Source organism: Gossypium arboreum, chromosome 3, assembly GCF_025698485.1.
Source record: "Gossypium arboreum isolate Shixiya-1 chromosome 3, ASM2569848v2, whole genome shotgun sequence".
In the NCBI taxonomy this organism is placed as follows: domain Eukaryota; kingdom Viridiplantae; phylum Streptophyta; class Magnoliopsida; order Malvales; family Malvaceae; genus Gossypium; species Gossypium arboreum.
In genome coordinates this window covers 23,766,988-23,778,364 of record NC_069072.1, presented here as the reverse complement: position 1 = coordinate 23,778,364, position 11,377 = coordinate 23,766,988, and the positions used below count along the sequence as shown (strand labels likewise).

General features: G+C 36.2%; 1 non-coding gene across 1 annotated transcript; it reads left to right on the top strand.

The window, feature by feature from the left end:
- The first annotated feature begins 6,087 nt into the window (after positions 1-6,087).
- Positions 6,088-6,194, top strand: LOC128291203 (small nucleolar RNA R71). The gene has a single exon (XR_008280979.1). It is a non-coding gene; the product is annotated as a small nucleolar RNA R71 (small nucleolar RNA).
- The last annotated feature ends 5,183 nt before the right edge of the window (positions 6,195-11,377 follow it).

Here is an 11,377-nt window from a genome sequence, read left to right as displayed (position 1 = left end):
ATACGATCGTAAATGCCGTACCCCATTATTCTGGTGAACTTAGTGAAGGTAAAATCTTGAGGTTGATTTGATTAAGGATGCCGAGCGAAAAGTTCGAGTAATTCATGAAAGTTTGAAAGTCGCCGGATCGCCAAAAGTCGTATGCGGATTTGAGAAGAAAAGACATTGAATATCGGGTTGGGGACAAGGTATTTCTCAAAGTTTCACCGGAAGAAGGTGCTTAGATTTGGTCGTAAGGGCAAATTGAGTCCGAGGTTCATCGGTCCGTATGAAGTATCCGAACGAGTTGGGCGATGGCGCATCGATTAATTTTACACCCTGAGCTTGAAAGGATTCACAACGTTTTCCATGTTTCGATGCTTCGACGATATAGGTATGACCCGACACACGTAATCACTCCATCTGAGGTCGAGGTTCAGCCTATTTTGAGTTATGAAGAAGAGCCGGTTCGCATTTTGATGCGCGAAGTAAAAGAGTTGCGCAATAAGAAAATCCCATTGGTGAAGGTGTTCGGCATAAACACGAATTGAAGAAGCCACTTGGGAACTTGAGGACTCTATGAAAGTGCGATACCCGAGCCTATTTACCTGTAAGATTTCCGGGACGAAAATTTCTTAAGTGGGGAGAGTTGTGACATCCCTAATTTAACCCTAGTCGGAAGTGGTTTGGGACCACAAACCTGGGTCACAAAATATTTAAATACCTTATTCCATGCCAAATATATGTGAAAATGCATGTGTGAATTTTAATTCTTTGATTTAGTTAAATTGAGCGTGAATTGAAAGAAAAGGACTCATGTGAAAGGATTTAAATATATGTGGCTAATTTTAAGAGGTTAGTAAAAGAATGAAGTAAAATAGATGGAGTTGCATGTCAAATAGTCCATTTCCTAAGGATAGTGGCCGCCATGACAAGATTATGGGCAAAGGAACATGTTTCCAACATGTTAGGTTAGTGGTGTATGTAGGAAGCCATAAAATAAAAGCTAGCATTAAAGAATTGAAAAAAAATGATGAGCATGGATGCCCCCATTTGCCGTGAATTGAACCGAAAAAAAAAAAGAAAGTGCTCATCCTTTCTCAAATTTTTGTATTGCCGTGAGTGAGGGAGAGGGGGTTTGGAGAAGCTTGGCCATACTTGCAACTAGATTGAGGTATGTTTGATGTCATTCCTTAAGATTCATGCATGTTTTAGTTGTTAGTTTGAAACCTACCTAGCCCATGGCTTAGATTTCTTTGCTATTTGATGGAGATGAAGTTCGCCATGGAGGTTGTCTTTCTTGGTTGGTATTTTAATGTTGTTGTGACGAAGCATGAAGAGAAGTGAGATGAATGTTTAATAAAAGGAGATTTTTGTGCCATTGAGTTCTTGTTGTTATATGTGTATGTGCATGAGTATTCGCCATGCTATAGAATCCATGTTGCAAAATAATTAATGCTTAATGTGATATATAATAGTACTTGTGAATGAGCTTGAGAGTATCTAAATTATTAGTTGGAGGTGCGAATTTGGTCTTGGATGAATTTTAAAGAACAAAGAAATTTTGGGTGACTATAGGTCAAGGACATTCGACCAAAGGCTTGTGTGCTAGCAAAGTCGGCCTAGATGGGGTAAATGTTAAGTGTTAAATGTTCATGAGATAAAATTTTGTGATTTGATGAATTAATGATGATAGTATAGTTGATGTCATGTATAAATATGTGGCAAGACGGTTAAACTAGTTAATTTATTGATTAAGCTCAAGAAGCTAGAGGTGGAGAATCAAGCAAAGGCAAAGGAAAGAACATCGAGTAGCCGAGTTGGAACCATTTTACCCAATACAAAGTAAGTCATTAAGCATATATTTGATATTGCTTAAATGATTGTAATATCTATGCAATTGTGTTTAATGAGATGAAATATGTACAAATGTATGTGTATGAAAAGATGATATTGTTGAGCGTAAAAGAGATAGTGAAATGTGTAGGAAGTTTGCTTGGCACTAAGTGTGCGAGAAATAGATGTGTACGGTGATGAGATTGGCAATTGAGTGTGCGAGCTTGTAATGTATGGCACTAAGTGTGCGAGTTTGGACTATATGGCACTATGTGTGCGGGCTTGAATCACATGGCACTAAGTGTGCGTGATTGAGTATTAAGCACTATGTGTGCGAACTCTACACATATCTCCGATTGAATATTTATATGGAGGTGTGACTTTATCGAGATGAGTATGGACAGCGGAAAGAGTAAGTACCTTGAGTTCATGGTTAATAGATGCTATGTTCGTGCTCGGGTGGAGTTGGTAAGATTTAAATCTATGTGATGATTTCAATTGCATTCCGTAAATAAGGTATCGTGGAATAGATGAAAGTTCATTTGATTGCATGATTGTTGCGGAAATGAAATGATGTATGGAAATTGCTTCAAATATCCTATTGAATAGTATATGCAATGTAAATGTATGACTTTGTATGAGATTGATCCGAAGGTCTAAGGAACTATGGTATAGTTCGGTATGGTCGGAACACTTGGCCTTGTTTCATTATTTCATTTTATGATAATTTTATTAATGGATGGTTGTGGAATGCTTATGACTTCTTGAGTTATAAACTCACTCGGTGTTTTCTTGTCACCCATTTTAGGTTTCTTGGACTCGTCTCCTTTTGGGTGCTCGGAACCGTCAACGAAGTCATCACACCGGAGAGCAATTTTTGGTATTGTCTTCTTAGTCAACTTAGGAGAACATTTGGCATGTATGGGCTATTTTGTTTTGTTAAATTTTGGGTTGTAAACTTTAAGCCATGTGAAAATGGCCTATGTGGTCGTTTGAGTGGGATGCTAGAACCTATAGCCACGAGTCTTAGAAACCTTAATTTTGATAAGGTGGCCATAATTTGTGTCATGTATGATGGATGATTAGTAAGGCTAAGGAAGGATTCATGAAATTGGCATAGTCTACTGCAGTAACTGTTGCGGAAAGCAGCAGCGATATAAGATCGAAAAATCCCTAAAAATAGTAGAAGTGGAATTAATTGCTAAAAAAATTACGTACTCGAAGCTTGATGGGTCTATTTTCATATGGATGAAACGAAACGACCATATGAGCTGTATTTTGAGAGATATTCAAGATTTCGTGAGACAGGGCCAGAACAGTTTCTGGATTCTATGTTTCGACTTTGAAAATTTACCATAAATTATCCAGAAACAATTAGAAGTCATGCCTTATATGCATAGATTCCCCTTTGAGTCTAGTTTCATTAGAAACAAACGTCATGACCATTGGAGCTCTGTACGAGATGATATCCAGGTCGTAATGCGCAAAGGTCAGTGTAGTCGAACCCCGAAACAGGGGTGACTTTAACTAATAAACTGTACCAATTGGCCTGACCAAAAATTTTAGAAATAAATCCACGGATGGATATATGAGTCTAAATTCGGGGAAAATTTACGGAACGGGTTTTCGAGTTCTGGAACTCGAGATATGAGTTTTAAGGTGACAGGGACGCAGTTTGCCAGCTGGACTGGAAATGTGAAAAATAGTCTGTGTGACACATGAGAGTTGGTCTGAGAACCCCTCGTGTCCGACTCCGGCGACGGTATTGGGAACGGGGTGTTACAATGCCTTATGGAGACATTTGACCAATGAGGGTCAAGGATGATTCTTAGGCCGTGGTGCTGAGGAGCCCGAAGTGTCGAGCCAATCGTGTCACATAGGGGCCAATGGAGATGACCCCCTTCCTATACCGCTCCGTCTGGTGTTGAATGGCGAGGGTAATAAATAAGCACAGTCGATGACATGCCTGTACGACATACCTCATAGAAAATAGGCGTCGTGAGTATTGACGATGCCAGTGCTCTCTCACCTTCCTATTATTGTGTGAGCCAAAATTACGTGTAGGTACCTTAGAGATGGAGGGAGAGCCAATGCCTTGGAACGGCTAGGATTGTAAGCGGCCACGCCTGGTACTAGTGCGTCCCAGCACCATGAAGGAGAATGATGGATGTGGCAGTTGAGAGCATGTAAGTCATTCTCTTCTTTGAATTCCTCCGTATATAAACCCAGTGCAGTACCGAATTTTGGGACACTGAGCTGGCAGACTAATCTACCTAGGCGAAATTGCACCGTGTCGGGATCATCGTAGTTCATCAACAAGGTCTGAAGATGAAATCTGGAGCATAATTCCATCGTGAGCTTGAGATACGTCGGCTCGATGATCCCAAAGAAAAGCTCCCAAGGGTCGATGGTTAAGAGGGTCCGAATCGCATCAGCCAATTGAACTTGTTCTACTGCAGCCCAATCGATGCAGCGGCACGCAATTAAAGGTCAAACCTGGAGTATTTGGAAAAGTTCTTCTTGGGGCCCGATAGGGAACCTCAGGAATGGGTGACAAACTTCCACCGTAGGACCCAAAGAAGATGACGCTCCCTTCTTTTTCTTTGAAGCAGGGACAACAGCCTTTTTACCACATGAAGATGACATTGTATGCCTACAATTGGAAACATTAATTCGTCTTGATGAGTAGACAGGGGAAAATGAGACTAAATTCGAAAAGGAAAATCCATAAATATGTTCAACCACAATTACTAAGTTCAGCTAAAACAATAAGTTCAATGGCCTACTTTTGTGGCATTAGCATGGTGATATAAGTAAAAATGGCAAAGAATGGAATGCATCATACTATACGAATGAACATAAATGTCAACACAAGAGGCATGAGTATTTCAACTATCCTAACCATGAATATGCACTTTTAACTAATCAAGTGGAGTAGAGAAATCATGTAATGAATAAGAATTTGAACAAGAAAAAAAGATGATAACTTGTTCTATAAATGACATTTGAGTGATAGAAAGATGAAAAATATAGATTACTATGATAAATATCATTATAAATTAGTAAAATAAAAGAGAAAATGAGTAAACAAACGCTAAAAGAGAGAGGTTGGGTGTCGAAAATGCAGTTAGAAGCGGCACACGGGCGTGGTGGGGAGGGCGTGTGGACTTGCAACGGCTAGGGTTAGGGTTTTTTTTTTTGGGTGAAGAAGATAATGAATAGTGCAGCCTATTTATAGATTTTGTGGCACATGATCATGGAACACGCCTGTGTTCCCCAATTTTACCTGTGTGACTCTCGAATTTTGAATTTGGACATGTCTGACTTTTAGTCCATGCCAGTGTTCTTTGGGCGTGTGGGTGCACACGACCGTGTCGCAAGACCGTGCCTGGCTTCGTTCGCTTCTCCCACGCCCGTGTATGTAGGCCCACGCCTGTTCATTTAATAGGTTTGACCACGGGTTCTAGATACGGGCGTGTCACACGCCCGTGTTGTTTTGGCAGGTTCACCAACTGCCATGACACATGGCTGTGGCGATTTATCGTAGCCCGTGTTGAGGAAATCTTTGCCCTATTTTCACATGGCCCAAACCATGCCCGTGTGCTTGGCCATGTCTGTGTGGAAAAACCTGTATTCAAGATCTCTGTTAGTAAGTTAGGTGTTAAATACTAAAATTTAAACAAATTAATATTGTTAGTGCTCGGGTTGCCTCCTGAAAAGTGTTTATTTATAGTCTAAGCTCGACTTACCTCTCCATTGAATGGTCACGGTGGTTCGAAGAACTTATACTCCTCATTCTTGCTATCATTCTCATCAAAATAAGGTTTTAGACGGGTGTTGTTTACCTTAAAAGTGCTGAACTTGGGATGACTTAGCTCGACTGTACCGAATTGGAAAATGCTAAGTACTATAAGAGGGATTTCTTCATTCGGTGTGGTAGTGACAATGTGAGGATCTGCGGCATCTAATAAGACTTTATCTCCAACCTTAAGTTGATGTGGGAAGGTGTTGAGCTCGTTCTGGCATAGTTTTGGTTTATCATGTGTTCTCAGTTTATGTGTTTGCCATTTATCTAGCTCTTCGATTTGTAGCATTCGATCTTCATGAATAGGTCCTCTTCTACTACTTGAGAATGACTCATGTGCTTCCTTCAGACTCATTTCCTGCAAAGTAGGTTGTACCATATTTTCAGTTTTAGCAGCTGCGTCAACCATTTGTCAAGTCGAAGGATTTAGGCCATTATGGAATGTTTGAACTTGTAGCCAAAGCGGTAACCCATGGTGAGGGCACCTTCTCAGTAAGTCCTTGTATCTCTCCCATGCGTCGTAAAAAGTTTCTAAGTCCATCTGCACAAACGAAGAGATATCATTACGTAATTTGGTCGTTTTAGCCGGCGGAAAATATTTTAATAGAAATTTTTCAGTCATTTGTTCCCAAGTAACAATTGAGCCTTGTGGTAACGAGTTCAACCACTGTTTACCTTTGTTCCTTAATGAAAAAGGGAATAACCGAAGACGAATGACATCGTAAAACTGAAAAAATTGCTGTATCATTTGAATAGTGTTAGGTTTTAGTTCAAAATTATTTACAGCAATAGCAGGCCTAACTATACTTGACTCAGCTTCTATTAAAGTAGGTTTAGCATAATCATACATAGTACGAGGAACAAGATTCTGATTTGCTAGTTCAACGTGTATCACAGGAGGTAGCTGATTGTCTTGGTTTTCAGCCATCTCTTTGGTTGGGGTTTGAGTATCGTTCTCTTGCTCGTTCTCTATTTATCTTACACTTCGCCTTATTTCTCTTTGGTTTCGTGAACTGTGCAATCGATTTCTTCGTCAAAAAGTAGTGGTCCTGACGGGTTTCTTCTAGTCATAAATTATAAAAACCTGCCAAGAGAAAGAATAAGTAAATTAATAAATAATAATAATAATTAAAATTAAATTGCAAGAAAAATAAATGGCTAAAGTAATAAAAATTGAGTGTTCCTAATATCTTAGTTCCCCGACAACGGCGCCAAAATCTTGATCGCGATTTTCGTGTGACAGGTTGTAAATATTTATAAAGAATCATTCTTGAAACTAACTATTATCACGATGTACGCAAGTGTACCTATCAAACAATAGTATAGTTTTAGGAAGACCGGATTGTTGAACACAAAAGAACTAAAAGTACTAGTAATGACTGTCTTTTTATTATTTAGCCTAAGAATAAGATGGTTTGTTTTAACTAACTAATTAACTAAACTAAGAATTCACAGAAAGTAGAATTGGGGGATTACTTTTGGAAAACGATTGAATTAAGACAATACCTAAGGAAAAATCCACCTAGACTTTTCTTGTTATTCTGGCTCCGAATTGGACGATTTATTCATTTAACTTGTCCCATAGAATCCCTAAGTTATGTTATTATCCCTATTCAGGACTAATAACGTCTAATCCCTAGATTGAACAACTGAGACTTTTCTCTAATTAACACCCTAGGGTTGCATTAACTCGATCTATGGATCCTCTTATTAGGTTTCACCCTAATCTAAAAAAATCTTGTCACCCTATGTCTAGGCGCACAATCTACTCCGCTTAATTATGGAAAATGTACACTTAGATAGGGTCTATTCCTCCTCTAAATAAGAGCTTATCTTGAATCAGTATCCTGGGATATCAAAACAAGAATTAGGAACACATAATTAAGAACAAGTTAAATATTTATCATACAATTCAGAAAATAATAACAAGATTCATCTTAGGTTTCATTCCCCTTAGGTATTTAAGGGATTTAGTTCATAACTAAAAAGGAAAACATCTTAGAAGAATAATGAATACAAAACATAAAGAAAACCCAGAACTTCTGAAGAGAAATTGAGGGGAGATCTTCAGTCTTGATGGTGAATCCAGCTTCTGAGATGGATCAATCGGCTTCCTCTGGGCAGTTCCTTGCTTCCTTCTCTCTGTGTCTCCTTTTCCTATTCCTTTAGGGCGTATTTATAGGCTTTAGAATGCCTAAAAACCCTCAAAATTAGCCTTATCCGAATTAGACTCAACTTGGGCTCGACAGGGTTCGGTTCTGCCAAATTGACATGGTCGTGTGGTCTGCCCATGTGAGAAGTCCTGGCTGTGATAATTTCGTACTTTGGCCCATTTTCTCCGTTTTCGGCTCATTTTTTGTTCCTTTCGCTCTCCTATGCTCACCTAAGTATAAAACATGAAATTAAGGCATTAGGAGCATCGAAATCACCAATTCTAAGAAAAAATCATCCATAAAATGTATTAAGCATGGGGTAAAAATATGTATAAATTACGGTTTATCAGTGGTCATAATATAAATGATAGTATAATGTTTCATTTAAGGTTAAAAATGTAAATTAAAAAGTTAAGTTATAATATAACATAAAACATAAATTAATAAAACCATGTTCATTATTTTTTCTCTTGGCCAAAAGTTAAAACAAAGAAAAAGGAAGAAACCAGGCTAGGGTTCGGCATATATTCAAGCTCAATGAAGGTTTGTTTTTGTTAGGTTTTTGATAATTTCTACGTTTTTGAGATCGTTGCTTAGTAATCTTGAAGCCCCAAGCTTTAATATTTGATTTTGATGAATCTTTTGAGTTATGCCATTGTTGATAGCTTGTTATTTTTGTTTGTTAATGATGAAATATGAAAGATATGTTTTAGATTAACATATTTTGTATTGGAGTTTTTGATGATTTTGAGTAATTTGGACTAAATTGTAAAAATAATAATTTGAGGATTAAAATGTGAAATAAATGAAATATATGGGCTTGTATGAACACTAGGAATATTCGGCCAAACATGGGTATCTTGAAATTTCGAATATTTTGTGTTTTGTGCAGTAGGGACTAAATTGTAAAAAGTGTAAATGTCAAGGTAAAATGGTAATTTTCCCTTTTATATGTTTTTGGACTAAATTGAATGAAAATATGTTTGAATGAGCTTAATTTGAATATGTTTAGATCAAGAACCAAAGAAATCAAATTTGGATCGGGGAAAAATGAAAGTTGTCGACTAGCAGCCCCGTCCCGTTTTATAACGTCCGAGGTAAGTTTATAAGCAAATAGATGTGTTTAATTGTAGCTAAATGCTATATATATATATATATATGTTGGTATGAAAATATGAATTTATGTATGCTATTGCCGAATGTGAATAAGCTTGGTAACTATGTTCAAGCATTCGTTTCGATCGAGTTACGGACATCCGAAAGCCCCGTATGAACCTTAGGAATAGTTAGGATACATATGTCATGACATAGGATTCCGACATATGTGTGTGAGTAAGACCATGACATCGATATGCGATTTCGATATGTGTTTACGATTAAGACCCTGTCTGGGACAGAAGCATCGGTATGTGACTACATGTATGACCACGTCTGGGATATTGGCATTGTATGATATATGTGTGATTATCCGAGTGTCCTACCCGATTCTGAATGGTTCATCTGGAAAAGATAGGTGATGTTCGAATGTGTAAAACGAGCTAAATGGTCAGGTATGAATTAATTTGATATCTACTTGAGATATGGTAAGTAAGTGCTATGAATATTTAATGTAAATCATGTACAATGCAAATGAAGAATATATGTGTATGTGGTATGTGTATTCGACCGGTGAATGAATAAATTGTATATCATTGATATGTTTCTTAAATATGTGTATGTATGAGCTGGTATATTCATCTATATAGGTAATATTTATATATGTGATGTTAGTATATGATTCTTGAGTTGCGTATATGAATAAATGGATGTACGGTTTATTATGACTATTTGGTTTGGATGTTGATTGATAATATATTATATGACTATGTGAGTGTTCGGTTTAGGTGGGTAATTTTCTATGAAAATATTTTAATTATGGAATTTTTAGGTTTGAGATTAGGCATGGTAATGTTAATGTAATTCATTTAGTTTATATGAGTTGACTATAATAATATTGAGTTGTTTATTTACTTATTACTTACTAAGCTAAGTTAGCTTACTCTGTGTGTTCTTGCTTACTCCATTTTATAGATTTTGGATCAAGTTACAAGCTCGGGGATCGTAAGAAAAGTCTATCACACTATCAGCCGCCTTCGGTATTTTATAAGTTGCATTTGGGAACTACGACATGTATAGGCTGGAACATATTTTGAAAATACTGAATGTTGGTTATGTATATAAGCCATGCTAAAATGGCTAAGCTTTTATCTTTAAAATTTGGTTATGTTATGTTCGGCTTATGTTCACTTTGGTCCTATAGTTACATGCCATGTACGTATAATATTTGTGTTAGGTACCACATGCTTTAAAAATGGTTTACTTGATAAGCTTAAATTCGGTTTCACATTTTTTGGTTAAATGTTCATTGAGCTTAGGTGTTGATAATATTGTGTATGCTTCATGAACAAAATTCGGTTAAATGTGTGGTATACATATTAATTAAGTGTTATATAAATTTTAGGTAAGTTGCAAATTTTTTATATATGTACATCATTAACAGGTTCGATTATGGTATAATGTATTGAAAATACATATAATTGCATGAGGTGGATTCAGTGTTTACTAGTGAATTATATCATTGTTATGTTTGACGTTTTTGGTAAGCATTTCATGTATCGAAAACGGCTTTAATCATAAGATCAAATTTGGTTTGGTTGGGTCATGGTCTAAGTTTAATATGATTATTATGCCGTATGTCATGTTGATCAATTTTGTGTAATTTTGAAAGTGTATTTGAGTATATAAAGCTTGTGAAAGTACTTTGTGATTCGGCTATTTGTTTTTTTTTTATCGGATGTTAATTAAGCTAAGATAGGTTATGTGTTGTTAAGTAAAAATCAAGACATATGCATGGTTTAAATTGAGTGTTTACTTATGGTCCAAATTAATGATATGGATGACATTCAAATTGTTGTTTGATAAGTAAGGCATATTGGGGTTTTGGGTTATATAATGATATACGTGTGCTCGGTAATTGGTCATATGATATTAGTTGAGATATTTAAATGTTATTCATGTATAAATATATGTACTTGTAATATGGCTGATATGCATATGTGCATGGAAATGTGAATTTGTTAGGTATTTATAAATTATTAAATATGTATAAATGAATTGAGTTAGCCAAGTAGACATAGAATTAAAATGGGTTATTTATAACTGAATACATAGAATTAAAATGGGTTATTTATAACTGAATGTTTATTATTAAATTAAGTTAATATATAACATATGAATTACCCATAGTTTAACACATTAATGCCGCAAATATGAATGAAAAGGGTCAGTAATGAAATTTAGTTCAACGGATAATTAACTTGTGTATATGTATGACTTGTTTAAGTATAAGAATATAGGTCAAATATTCCATAAAGAAATTATCGATATGTTATATGTTATGTATATGTAAAAAATTGTTTTAATATATACATTTTGGATTATGTTTTACTTAAGCTATGTGGTGAATGATAATAAATTTATGATTAGATATTAGATTAAGTCACAAGCATTGATGTAATTTAAATCTTGAATTGCAATGAACACATGATCCGCATATGTAATACGG